The following is an 11,962-nucleotide window of genomic DNA, read 5'->3' as shown; positions in this document are numbered from 1 at the left end:
TGTTCAGATAAAACAGCCCAATTGCCCACTTCTTCATCCAGCTGTGCCAGCGGCGCCGGACAGCGGTGTGCGGCTGGTACATGGCGAGGGCTGAGGGTCGCAGCCACCGGGCTCACGGGGCTTGTTTTTCCTGCCAGGCCCCTGGGGACGCACCTCTGGGGTTGGGACACCTTTGTTTCCCCCTCTGAGTACATGGCTTTTGCACTCGATACCGACTCTTTCATGACGTTCCCACCGTCTGTGCCTCACACAAGCCGGGGGAGCAGGGACCTCCTTGTGAGCCTCGTCACTTTCCAAACTCCTGCATCTGGCTGAGACCCGAGCGTTGGGTCCAAATTAGTCTTAATAGCCTGACGTGGAAATCTTCGTCGGTTTTGGGGGCCTGTTGATTTCGGCCGCGTAGAGGGGAAGAGTTGAATGAGCGGCTGCCGCTCTTGGGGAATGTCAAGGACTTTCTAGCGGTGAGCGGACTGGGCCAACTGTGGAAGTTGTTGGACACACGTTCCTACGGGCCGCATCTTTGAGGCAGTGGAAGCTGCCCAGTGAGTTAGTCGGCCTCGGCCCTGGCCCCACGTCCGCTGTGGACTCACCGTGTCGGCATCGGGCGAAGTCCGCGCGCACAGAGGCCTCCTTTGCCGTGTGTGGTCCTGTTGTTTTACTGTTCACAGAGTCCACTGAAGTAGCGGATGGACGGCAACACTCAGAACCACAAAGTCAAGCCCGGCTGGTGTGGCTCAGTGGTTGAGTGTGGACCTATGAACCAGGAGGTCATGGTTCGATTCCCGGTCAGGGCACATGCCCAGGCTGCAGGCTTGATCCCCAGTAGGGGACATGCAGGAGGCAGCCGATCCATGATTCTCTCTCATCATTGATGTTTCTCTCTCTCTCTCCCTCTCCCTTCCTCTCTGTGTTCCACCATTGCTAGGACTCATTAGCTCTGAAAAAATTTGATTGAACTTAACCAAAAGCAAAATATGTGTTAAGAAAATATATAATTAAAAACCAGTGGATCTGTGACCTACAGAAGGAGTGCCGCACTTCCTCATGTCACGGTTGCTTTTGCTCTTATTCTTGTGTAACAGGCAACGTGGAAATGTCAAGTCCCGGGGTGGGGGGGCGGGGAGGGCTGGGTGGGACTTGTCTAAAGCTGGCAACTTAATTACTTCTCTGGGTGGCGTGTGAAATATCTTCAATGAGGAGACATCCAGAACAGCCCTGTCCAGTGTGCTCAATGGTTAGAGCGTCGGCCTCCATACTGGAAGGTCTTGGCTTCAATTCCTGGTCAAGGGCATGTAGTTGGCTTGCAGGTTGAATCCCTGCCCCGTCAGGGCACATGTGGGAGGCAACAGATCAATGTCTCTCTCTCTCCCCCTCCCTTCCATTCTCTCAAAAAATCAGTGGGGAAAAATGTCCTGGGGTGAGGAGTGTTAAAAAATAAAAAAGAGGGAGACATCAGGAATAGAGAGAGACATCAGGAACAGAGAGAGGCATCAGGAACAGAGAGAGGCATCAGGGACAGAGAGAGGCATCAGGGACAGAGAGGAAGACACAGGCTCTGAGGACAGTGGCCGCTGCCAAGGAGTGAGGAGAGGCTGTGGTCTCCAGTGAATGTCCTTATCACAGGGCTGAGTCTCAGGCTGGCTTTCGTACAGATTGCGGCCAAAGATATGAAAGTGTGATTACATCCCGGACACAGTACCGGGAGCCATGGGTCTGCAGGGAGGGTTCTCACAGGGTTCTCTCTCAGCGAGTGACAGTGGTGCCAGCGGGGATAACACAGACCGGCCACCGGTCCCCCGTGTGCCGAATGGAGGAGGTCTTAATCATGACCGAAATTTCAGCAGGCCTCAGAAAGACGGACGCAGCGCTGCTCAGAGACTACGACCATGCTTCTAGTAATTAGTTTTCAGGATTATTTAACTTTTTCAGGGGCTAGAGATTTGAAAGGGATTGTGAGTGAGAGATACATTGTCACTGGTAAGTTAAAGTAATTTAAAATACCTCAATTCTTTGGAATGCCATGTTTTCCATTTCTTCCTTCTTAGACTCTCAATACCTTTTTGCTTTTATGTTTCACCTTTTAATTTTCAGGGACAAAAGGATCATTTGTTGCCGGCCACACCGCTGTGTGCGCGGTAGGCACTCGGTAGCTGTTTGTTAAATGGAACGATGCCCGAATCGGTCACTAATTACAAGGCAGCTGCGGGGCTCTGTTATGGCAAAGCCTCCCGTCTTATGCTTGTCACGGTTGCTCGAGGTCGTGCCATTTCAGTGCTGACTTTTCAGAATGACAGTCTTTGGAGACAGGGATGCATTTGCTGTTAAAAATAGAGGTCGGTGAGGAGCCACCTAAACACCGTCACGACCTTCTTTAAAAGCCCTCAGCTGCTGTGTCTCTGACACTCCTGCTCCCAGCGGCCAGGCAAGACAGCGCCACCCTGTTGGCATTGCTGAGACTCGGGCTTCTCACATCTGAAGCCATTTATTAAAAAACTAGAGGCCCGGGGCATGGAATCCGTGAACGGGTAGAGTCCCTAGCGTCTGCCGGCTGCCGGCCAGGGCCTTACTTCATTCCGCGCCGCCCCCTGGTGGTCAGTGCACATCATAGTGAGTGATTGAACTCCCAGTCAAACTCCCGAGGGGACACTGTGCATGTTAGGCTTTATATATATACACTAGAGGCCCAGTGCACGGATTCGTGCACCAGTGGGGTCCTTCGGCCTGGCCTGTGGGGGTAGGCTGAAACTGGCACTCTGACATTCCCTGAGGGGTCCCAGATTGAAAGAGGGCACAAGCCAGGCCAAGAGACCCCACCGGTGCACGACTGGGGCCGGGGAGGGCTCGTGGGAAGGCTGCAGGGCATGTCCAGTCCCTCTCGCCCAGTCCCAATCAGCCAGACCCCAGCAGCAAGCTAACCTACCGGTCAGAGCATCTGCCCCCTGCTGGGCAGTGCATGTCATCAATGGTTGAATGAACAGTCGGACACCTAGCATATTAGGCTTTTATTATATTACTAGAGGCCCAGTGCACAAAAATTTGTGCACTGGGGGTTGGGAGAGGAGGTCCCTCAGCCTGGCCTGTGCCCTCTCACAGTCTGGGACCCATCAGGAGATAAGGACCTGCTGGTTTAGGCCTGCTCCTGGGTGGCAGAGGGCAGGCCTAATCCTAGGTGTAACCCCTGGTCGGGCTCAGAGCAGGGCCCATTGGGGAGTTGGGGCCCCGCCTCCTGTCATGCACAGAGCAGGGCGGATTGGGAGGTTGCGATGCCACCCTCAGTCATGCTCAGGGTAGGGCTGATTGGGGGGTTGGGGCACCACCCCCTGGCATACTCAAGGCAGGGTCCATAGGGAGGTTGCAGCGCCACTCCTGTCATGCACAGAGCAGGGCCGATTAGAGGGTTGGAGCTCCGCACCCTGTCACACTGATTCCGGTGCTGGGAAGCCTCCCTGCTCCGCTGATCCCAGGGCCAGGACGCCTCTCGGCTCCCCTGATCCCTGGCCTGGAGGCCTCTCGGCTCCGCTGATCACCGGGGCTGGGAGGCCTCTCGGCTCTGCTGATCACGGGCCGGGAGGCCTCTGGACTCCGCTGATCACAGGGGCCGGGAGGCCTCTCGGCTCCGCTGATCACCGGGGCCGGGAGGCCTCTCGGATCCGCTGATCACTGGGACCGGGAGGCCTCTCGGATCCGCTGATCACTGGGACCGGGAGGCCTCTCGGATCCACTGATCACCGGGCCAGGAGGCCTCTCGGCTCCGCTGATCCCAGGCCCTGAGGCCTCTCTGCCCTGCTGCTTCAGGGCTGTTTGGCTTCGCTCTGCTTGGAGCCTGAGTTAACCGCCATCTCTTAGCTTCTATAATTGAAACATTGTATCTTTTGGAGTTGTTGCTTCAGGAGCTCAGAGCCCTGCAGCTGTGGGGATCCTTGACTTTCTCCATCGCTGGGGCAACCAAGCCTCCTATTCTCAGCTGCCTGGCTGCCAGCCGCCATCTTGGCTGACAGTTAATTTGCATATCTCGCTGATTAGCCAATGAAAAAGGTATCGGTTGTACGCCAATTACCATTTTTCTCTTTTATTAGTATAGGATTAGAGGCCCGGTGCACAAAATTCATACACAGGTAGGGTCCCTATGCCTGGCCGGCAATTAGTACCGACCGGCGGGGCAATTAGGGGGCCCCCGCTGGCACCTGCCTTGGCCAGCGCGGCGTTGCTAAGCTTGCTGGCCCCACCCCCTGCCACTGGTTGCTTCCCTCTGTGGGGGGGGGGCGGGGGAGGGGCGCCTACTGGCACCTGCCTTGCTGGCCTGGGGCCTGCGGGCTGGGGGCAGCTCCTGTGTTGAGCATTTGCCCTCTGGTGGTCAGTGCACGTCATAGCAACTGGTTGTTCTGCTGTTTGGTCAATTTGCACATTGGGCTTTTATTATATAGGATATACTAGAGGCCTGGTGCATGAAATTCATGCGGGGGAGAGGGGTGTCCCTCAGCCTGACCTGCACCTTCTTGCAATCCGGAACTGCTGGCTCCTAACTGCTTGCCTGCCTGCCTGATTGCCCCTAACCACTTGCCTGCCTGCCTGATTGCCTCTAATTGCCTCTGCCTGCCTAATTGCCTGTATCTGCTCACCTGCCAGCCTGATGGCCCCTGACCGCCTCTGCCTCGGCCCCTGCTGCTGCAGCTTCATCCGGAAGGACGTCCAGAAGGTCATTCGGCTGTCCAGTCTAATTAGCATATTAGGCTTTTATTATAGACTAGAGGCCCGTTTCACGAAATTAGGTGCTCCAAGGCATGTTAAGCAAATCCCCAGGCTAGCAGGCTTCCTAATTCCCAGGGAGCTGATGACAAGCAGGGTGAGGTCACACACCGAGACCTCCAGCATATGCCTCCTGGTGTACTGGGACCTTGGTTCACGGTAACAAATCTTCTCGGTTGGGACAGCAGGTAGTTGCAGAAGAACAGAGAAAGGGGCAGTTTCTGACTCCTTTCACAAATTATGTTCAGCCCTGGCCAGTGTGGCTCAGTTGGTTGCACGTTATCCTGTGCACCAGGAGGTCGCTGGTTTGGCTCCCGACAGACACATGCCCAAGTTGCTCCGTCCCCAGTAGGAGCGTGCAAGAGGCGGCCGGTCCATGATTCTCTCTCATCATTGATGTTTCTGTCTGTCTCTCCTCCTTTCCTCTCTGAAAGCAATACAAATATATGAAAAAAATAATCATAGTAAAATGAGCGGTGCGCTGGTGAATGAATAACAGCTGGCTCTCTGAAAATGAGGTGTGCACGTAGGCGTGCCCACAGATTTATCGTACATTTTCCTGACATAGGAGATTGTAGCGCGCAGTTCACAGTTCATACAACGTGCAGGCCTCTTTGCTGTGGCCTCCACGCAGCCGGTTCTTTCCCGCTGAATGCGGCCCTTGGCTTTCTCCCCGCGCTGTGTCCGCAGCTGCGCTGGGTGGTGGCTGACGCCGCGGAGTGCTGACCTGAATGTCGCCGGTGCTCCATTTGCGGGAACGAGTGACAGGCAAGTGAGACGGAGGCACAGACGTATGCGGGGAAGTATTGTCGGCGACGTCAGCAGCTTCTCTGCTGCACCGGATCGTGGTTTGCAAACACGGGCAGCATGTTCTTCAGCTCTGTGTGCGGCTCACCAGGTAACGACTGTCCAACGATAAACTTTGACGTCTCGTCTGCATTATTGAGAGTTTCACTCTCAACAAAACGGTAAACGAAGCCCTGACTCAGCGCTTGCCCACGTCGGCAGCACGCACCCCCTCAGCACGGTCAGTGTCGGAGGCCAGTGGCTTACGAGGAGGCGGTCATCTCCGCGCGTGACGTAAACCCAGCACACGCCATGGCCGAGAGCCGGCTGCGCTCCAGGCGCCCGGGGCACGCTCAGTGTGACAGTCCCAGCGCGCCTCCCAGAGCTCAGGGCAGCGCTCCGGCGGGGCGAGACTTTGGAGCTTTGCTGTGGCACCGGGATGCAGCCGAAGGTGAAGGTGGCTCCCAGCACGGAGCTCCCGGCTGCCTGTGCCTGCGGGATCCTGGGTGGCGTTACCTCCTCCTGCTGTGGTGCATCCCACTCCTCCAAACCCGCAAGATTCCCAACCAGGGAGGCTCACCTGAGCCTGGCGTGTGCGAGCTTTTGTTGTTGATCTTCACCTGAGGGTTTTTCCCCCTTGATTTTTAGAGAGAGTGGGAGGGAGGAAGGGGGAATAAGGGAGAGGGAGGGAGAGGGGGGAGAAGCATTGATGTGAGAGAGAAACATAGTTGCCTCCTGCAACTGGGGCTGGGAAAGAACCTGCAGCCAGGTTGTGTGCCCTTGACGGGGAATCAAACCCGTGACCCTTCAGTGTGAGGGCCGGCGCTCTATCCACCGAGCAGCACTGGCCAGGTGTTTTGTGGTTTTTTTGCCTCACTGCCCTGGCTAGACCCTCCGATGCAGTGTTGCCTGGAAGTGGTGAGAGCAGACATCCTTGTCTTGGTCCTGATCTCACGGGGAAAGCGTCAGTCCCCCTCATCGAGTGGGAAGTGACTGGGATTTTTGTAGTTGTCCTTTTTCAGGTTAAGGAAGGTCCCTTGTATTCTTCCCTTGTTGAGTTTTTTGCACTTTACATTAAAAAAATATTTTTATTGAGTTCAGAGAGGAAGGGAGAGGGAGAGAGATAGAAACATCAGTGATGAGAGAGAATCATGGATCGGCTGCCTCCTGCACACCCCACACTGGGGGCCGAGCCCACAACCTGGGCACGTGCCCTGACCGGGAATCCAATGGTGACCTCCTGGCTCATAGGTCGACCTGAGCCACGCCAGCCGGGCTGCACTTTACCTTTTAATCGTGGTTGGGTTTAACAATAAGATCACAGAATTCCTAATGATGGGCGCTGGGGCCAGTCCGAGCCAGCCCTGCGCACTCTTGTAACATCCATCCTTTCTCTTACGTTCCTGTCTCCGGCCATGGCAAGCACAGGCCTCTGAGATACCAATTGAATGGGTCCTAATTGGGTTACGACACTAACAAAGGCCTTTCAAGAACTAAAGGAAAGCATTCATTTCCATAATGAAAATCAGTTACCACACATTTTTTTTGAAAACATATATTGTATTAAATAAGTAGCTTCATTTGAGACTAGAATTTTTCAAGTGCCTAGTATATTAATTTATGTAATTTGGTGAGCTGATTGCTATGTACAGCGAACATTTTCTAAATCATTATTGGAAGTCTGGCTGCCTAACGAGTCTAATTTGGAAAATACACTCTCCGTGAACATCGCGCCTGTTGTATCGGGGACGTTTCTGTGATGGTGAAAGCACCAGCCACACAGCAGTTCCAGGAACAATGACGAAAGCATCAGTGCTGTCTCCATGGAGAAGGCCTCACTGAAAAGGTTGCCCGGCCTGTGTGGCTCAGGAGGTCTCTGGTTCAATTCCCGGTCAGGGCACAGGCCTGGGTTGCGGGCTCCATCCCCAGTAGGGGGCGTGCAGGAGGCAGCCGATCCATGATTCTCTGTCATCATTGATGTTTCTCTCTCCCTCTCCCTTCCTTTTTTTTAATTTAACAATACATTTTTATTGTTTTCAGAGAGGAAGCCCGCAACCCAGGCGTGTGCCCTGACTGGGAATCAAACCGTGACCTCCTGGTTCATGGGTCGATGCTCAGCCACTGAGCCTCGCCAGCCGGGCATATTATGAGGTTGATCCGCCACGGATACCTTTGCCCTCTGAGACCTGGCGCCCTTCCATCTGCAGGCTCAGCCATTCTGGGCAGCGCGGAGTCCGTGCCCTGGCTTGCTGTGCTCCCCCATCGTTAGACTGAGCCCCGCGAGCTGCTGCTGGGTCCCGCCAGCGGTCCTTGCAAGCCCAGGCTCATTAGCCAGGAGGGGTCTCAGGAATCTGCCAGGTAGGCTGGATGCTGAGAGTGACTGAAGTCTGCAAAAAAGACTTCCAAGGATCAGATGAGCAAGATCCTATTTATAGATGTGTTTAAAAAGAGCCCGGGAGGGGCTTGTCAGGGTGTAACACTGCAGAACAAAGGAGGAAAGTGACTCCCAGAGAAAGGGGACAAGGCTGTCGGGGACATGCTTTTCAATGTGGAACAGGTAGCACGTTCCCGGGGAAGAAAGCCGAGATCCGCAGGGAACGTGCCACCTTTGCTGGGTTTAAAATGATCGGGAGGCGCACGTTCTGTCTGTGGGTACAAAGATGGGGCTGGCCCATTGTCGGCGATCTTTGAGGCGTCTGGGGACACAGACACCAGAGAGGGAGGAGACGGCGGCTATAGCTCCGCTTGGTTTTAACTGAAAGAAGATTGATCCTCACGGCACCGACTGTAGGTGAGACCGTGGGCGATGTCATCCACGGGAGGGTTTGTTCGCGCTTAGAGGAGGCGGCAGGAGGGCGGCGAGGGCTTAAGGATAAGTGACCACGACAGAAGAAAGCGCCCCGTCCTCTCTTTCCCCGACACGGGACGTCTGTTACGGTGGACACGGACCCGTGGAGTGCGGCCGGCAGCTCCCACCTCATGACATTCTCACGGATGAGAAAGAGAAAGTCGTGGGCTAATGGTAAAAAGCAGGCGGATCTGTAACTGGGTGAAAATCCTACCCACGGGCCTTAGCGTACAGATTGGCATCAGTTGGGATAAGCGGTGGAGAGAATGAAAGAACTTCTTTCAGGGCCGAGTAAAGATAGAACAGCTTGTACGAGCTAATCGTGGGGTGTGAAATCCAGCACAGGGAACGGCCAACAATATTGTAGTCGCTGTGGATGGTGCCCAGTGGGGACTAGACTTATTGGGGGCATCACTTCACAAGGTAGATGACTATCTGACCACCAAGCTGCACCCCGGAAACTAATATAAAACTGATGTCAACTGTCATTGAAAGGAAAGGCTAACACCGCCCAGGGCTTTTTCGTTTTTCTTAAAAAAAAAGTGTTATTATTGATTTCAGAGAGAAGAAGGGAGAGGGAGGAAGAGATAGAAACATCAGTGATGAGAGAGAATCATTGATCGGCTGCCTCCTGCATGCCCCCCACTGGGGACCGAGCCCATGACCCTGGCATGTGCCCTGACCGGGATTCGAACCGTGACCTCCTGATTCATAGGTCAACACTCACCCACTGAACCATGCTGGCCAGGCTGTCCTCATTCCTTTTAAAGCTCGGTGTGAGAGAGGCCCGTGCCAGTTTTGGTGGAGGTCTTGTAGAGCAGCGGTCGCCAACCGGTGGTCCATGGCCCACCAGTGGCCCATGAGGTCCGAAAGGTTGGCGACCGCTGGTGTAGAGCACTTGGCTGCTGTCGGTCTGGTGCTGGAGGAAGACCTGGGACAGGGAACGGGGGTCCCTGGTTGCAGCCCAGCTCTGTGCTCACTCACGTGCCCGGGCGTGCTGATGGAGGTGGACACGCTTGGCTTCCTCCTGTCGTTTGGATTCTATTCTATCTCACAAACTCCCTGAGGAACCCAGTTGTAATGTAATACAGTACGAGAACCCGCTCCGAAGGCCACAGCCTTCACACCCGCTCCTCCGGCTCCTGACCGGCGGCTGCGGCCGGTAGCTGCGCTGTGGCTGCCGCCCCGAGAGGGAGCTGCGTTTCCGGAGGCTGATGTAGCTTCCACTTGTAAGGACGGAGGAGAAGACCCAGCGATCAGAAAATGTGTCTTTATTGGCCGAGTGGGGCTTTAAAGTGAGAAAAGAGGATCCTGTTATCTCCTTTTCAAAGAACCCCAGTGCTCTCTGCCAGCCGCGCCACACAAGAAATCACGACGTTATGGGAAGCAGGATTGGTTTTTATGGGCGTGGACGTCACTGGGACCCAACTTTATGGCCATTATTTGCGAGCGCGATTTTTCTTTCTCGCGCCGGAGCCCACGGGGGGTCTCTTTCCTCCCGGGCTCGCGGGAGCATCAATGCGTTTCCTATTGATCTGCGCGGGCGGCAACAGCATCTCGCGGCCGACGTGCTGCTGGTCGTAGCTCCTCTGACCTTTTATACAGATCTTAGCGTTGCTCGTTGTCGGCGGTGAAAACATCCGCGTTTCTCCTTGAGCAAGTTGTGTGGTGGTTCTGGCTCAGCTCTTCCATCTCGTGTGGCCTGGGCCGCAGAGGAGCCACCTGGGTCTAGCACAGCCGTGGGCAAACTACGGCCCGCGGGCCCGATCCGGCCCGTTTGAAATGAATAAAACTAAAAAATAAAAAAGACCGTACCCTTTTATGTAATGATGTTTACTTTGAATTTATATTAGTTCACACAAACACTCCATCCATGCTTTTGTTCCGGCCCTCCGGTCCAGTTTAAGAACCCATTGTGGCCCTTGAGTCAAAAAGTTTGCCCGCCCCTGGGCTAGCATGTCTCCTACTCAGAGCCTGCGGCTTCCCGCCGCCCGGAGGGCTGGGCGTTTTACAGGCAGAGGGACGCCCGGTGCCACGATCCTCTCAGCAAGGAAGACGAACCCCATTCGTTCTGTCGCCCGCGCTGCCCGGCCCACGGTCAGAATTTACAAAGCCATTTAACAGTTTGAAACCTAGGATTTAGGATCCATGCTACGCCCTCGCCTATACAAAATCATTCCCCTTTAAATTGGGTAATTATGTCTTAGGAGAAGCCGAGGAATTGTTCAGTGGCGTCTAGCTATTTATTTTTTGTATGTATCAATAATCACTTTATTTTTTAAAATGTCTCTTTACTGTTGAAAGTATTGCAGACACCCTCCCCTTTTCCTCCATTGACCCCCTCCACCACGTCCCCCTCCCCTCCCCAGGCCTTCCCCACACGATGGCCTATGTCCGTGGGCCATGCCTGTGCTTGTGTGTGCATTGGTTAACCTCTTCCTTCTATTTTAGGTAGATTTGTCCCATGTCAGTGCGTTCACATGACATTGTCGCCAAGACAGAATGATGCTAGAGTCTCATATCCAGAAATGCCTGACTTATGGCCCAAACCCCATCTCACCTTTGCTTTCTTCTCTGTGACATCCCTGCCGGCTGGTTGCAGGTCCCGTGTTCCGTGACGTGTGTTCTGTAGAGACGTGCTCCTTGGAGTGGGGTGCAGGGGGCGATCGGTGTGAATGTGTGTGGAGTGCGTTTGCCTCATGGACCCTCTGCTTGGAACAGGGCTCCCACCCCTGTGAGAGTTGGTGCGCAGGCGTGAGTCAGTGACAGAAGGACCAAGAAGGGCAGTGTCGTTACCTCCTCAACTACAGGCCTGTTACGGCCTTTTGACGTCTCCTGTTTCTTACTGACATTGATGGGCAGGCGGGCGCCCGCTCACGGGGACCAGGTGGCCACGTGACTTGTCATCTCAGAGGAGGTGGGTTAGAGAGTGAAGGGGGCGCCCCGCTGCCAACATGCTCCGCAGAAGGCGTTGCTGGGGGCGTGTTGGCTCAGGTGGGCGCATGGTCACCTGTTAGACGGACTTACCTCGCTTTCGAGCCTCGCTCACATCCTACCCTCTCCGTGATGACTTTTTTGGGTTTTCTCAATTGGAAGTAATTTTCCTCTGCACCGCGAGCCTCACTTTGTTAAAGGCATCATTTCCTGCCTTGTCGCAGTGGCCACTTAGGCCCCTTTTGTCTCCCTCCTGCCAGGCTCCAGTCATGGAGATGGTTCTCTCTTTACACCTTGCGCCATCTCCCGGGCCTCCTCATCTTCCTCTGTCATCATACGTCCTAATAAATAGTGTGAGTGAGCGAGCGGGTGAATGGATGAACACGTGAGCTCAGGACCAAGGGCTGTCCACCTTCTCAGCTGCTCCCTTTCCGCTCCGACAGTAGATGGTTCACACGCGACGGATTGCACCATCACCCGTTGGCCCTCCCTCATTTGTTTTCTATAACCGGATCTGTGAAGGTACCTCTTGAGTTTCTCCCTTCTCAATGTGTTTCTTTTTTATCAAATATTTTTATATGTTAAGGCCCAGCCCAACATCTACCTCCTCCCCACTTCTGTGACTGTAACAGTCTTGCCTTCTTGTTC

Source organism: Myotis daubentonii, chromosome 14 (genome assembly GCF_963259705.1).
Source record: "Myotis daubentonii chromosome 14, mMyoDau2.1, whole genome shotgun sequence".
NCBI classification, from domain to species: domain Eukaryota; kingdom Metazoa; phylum Chordata; class Mammalia; order Chiroptera; family Vespertilionidae; genus Myotis; species Myotis daubentonii.
Note: the sequence above shows the minus strand (reverse complement) of the source record.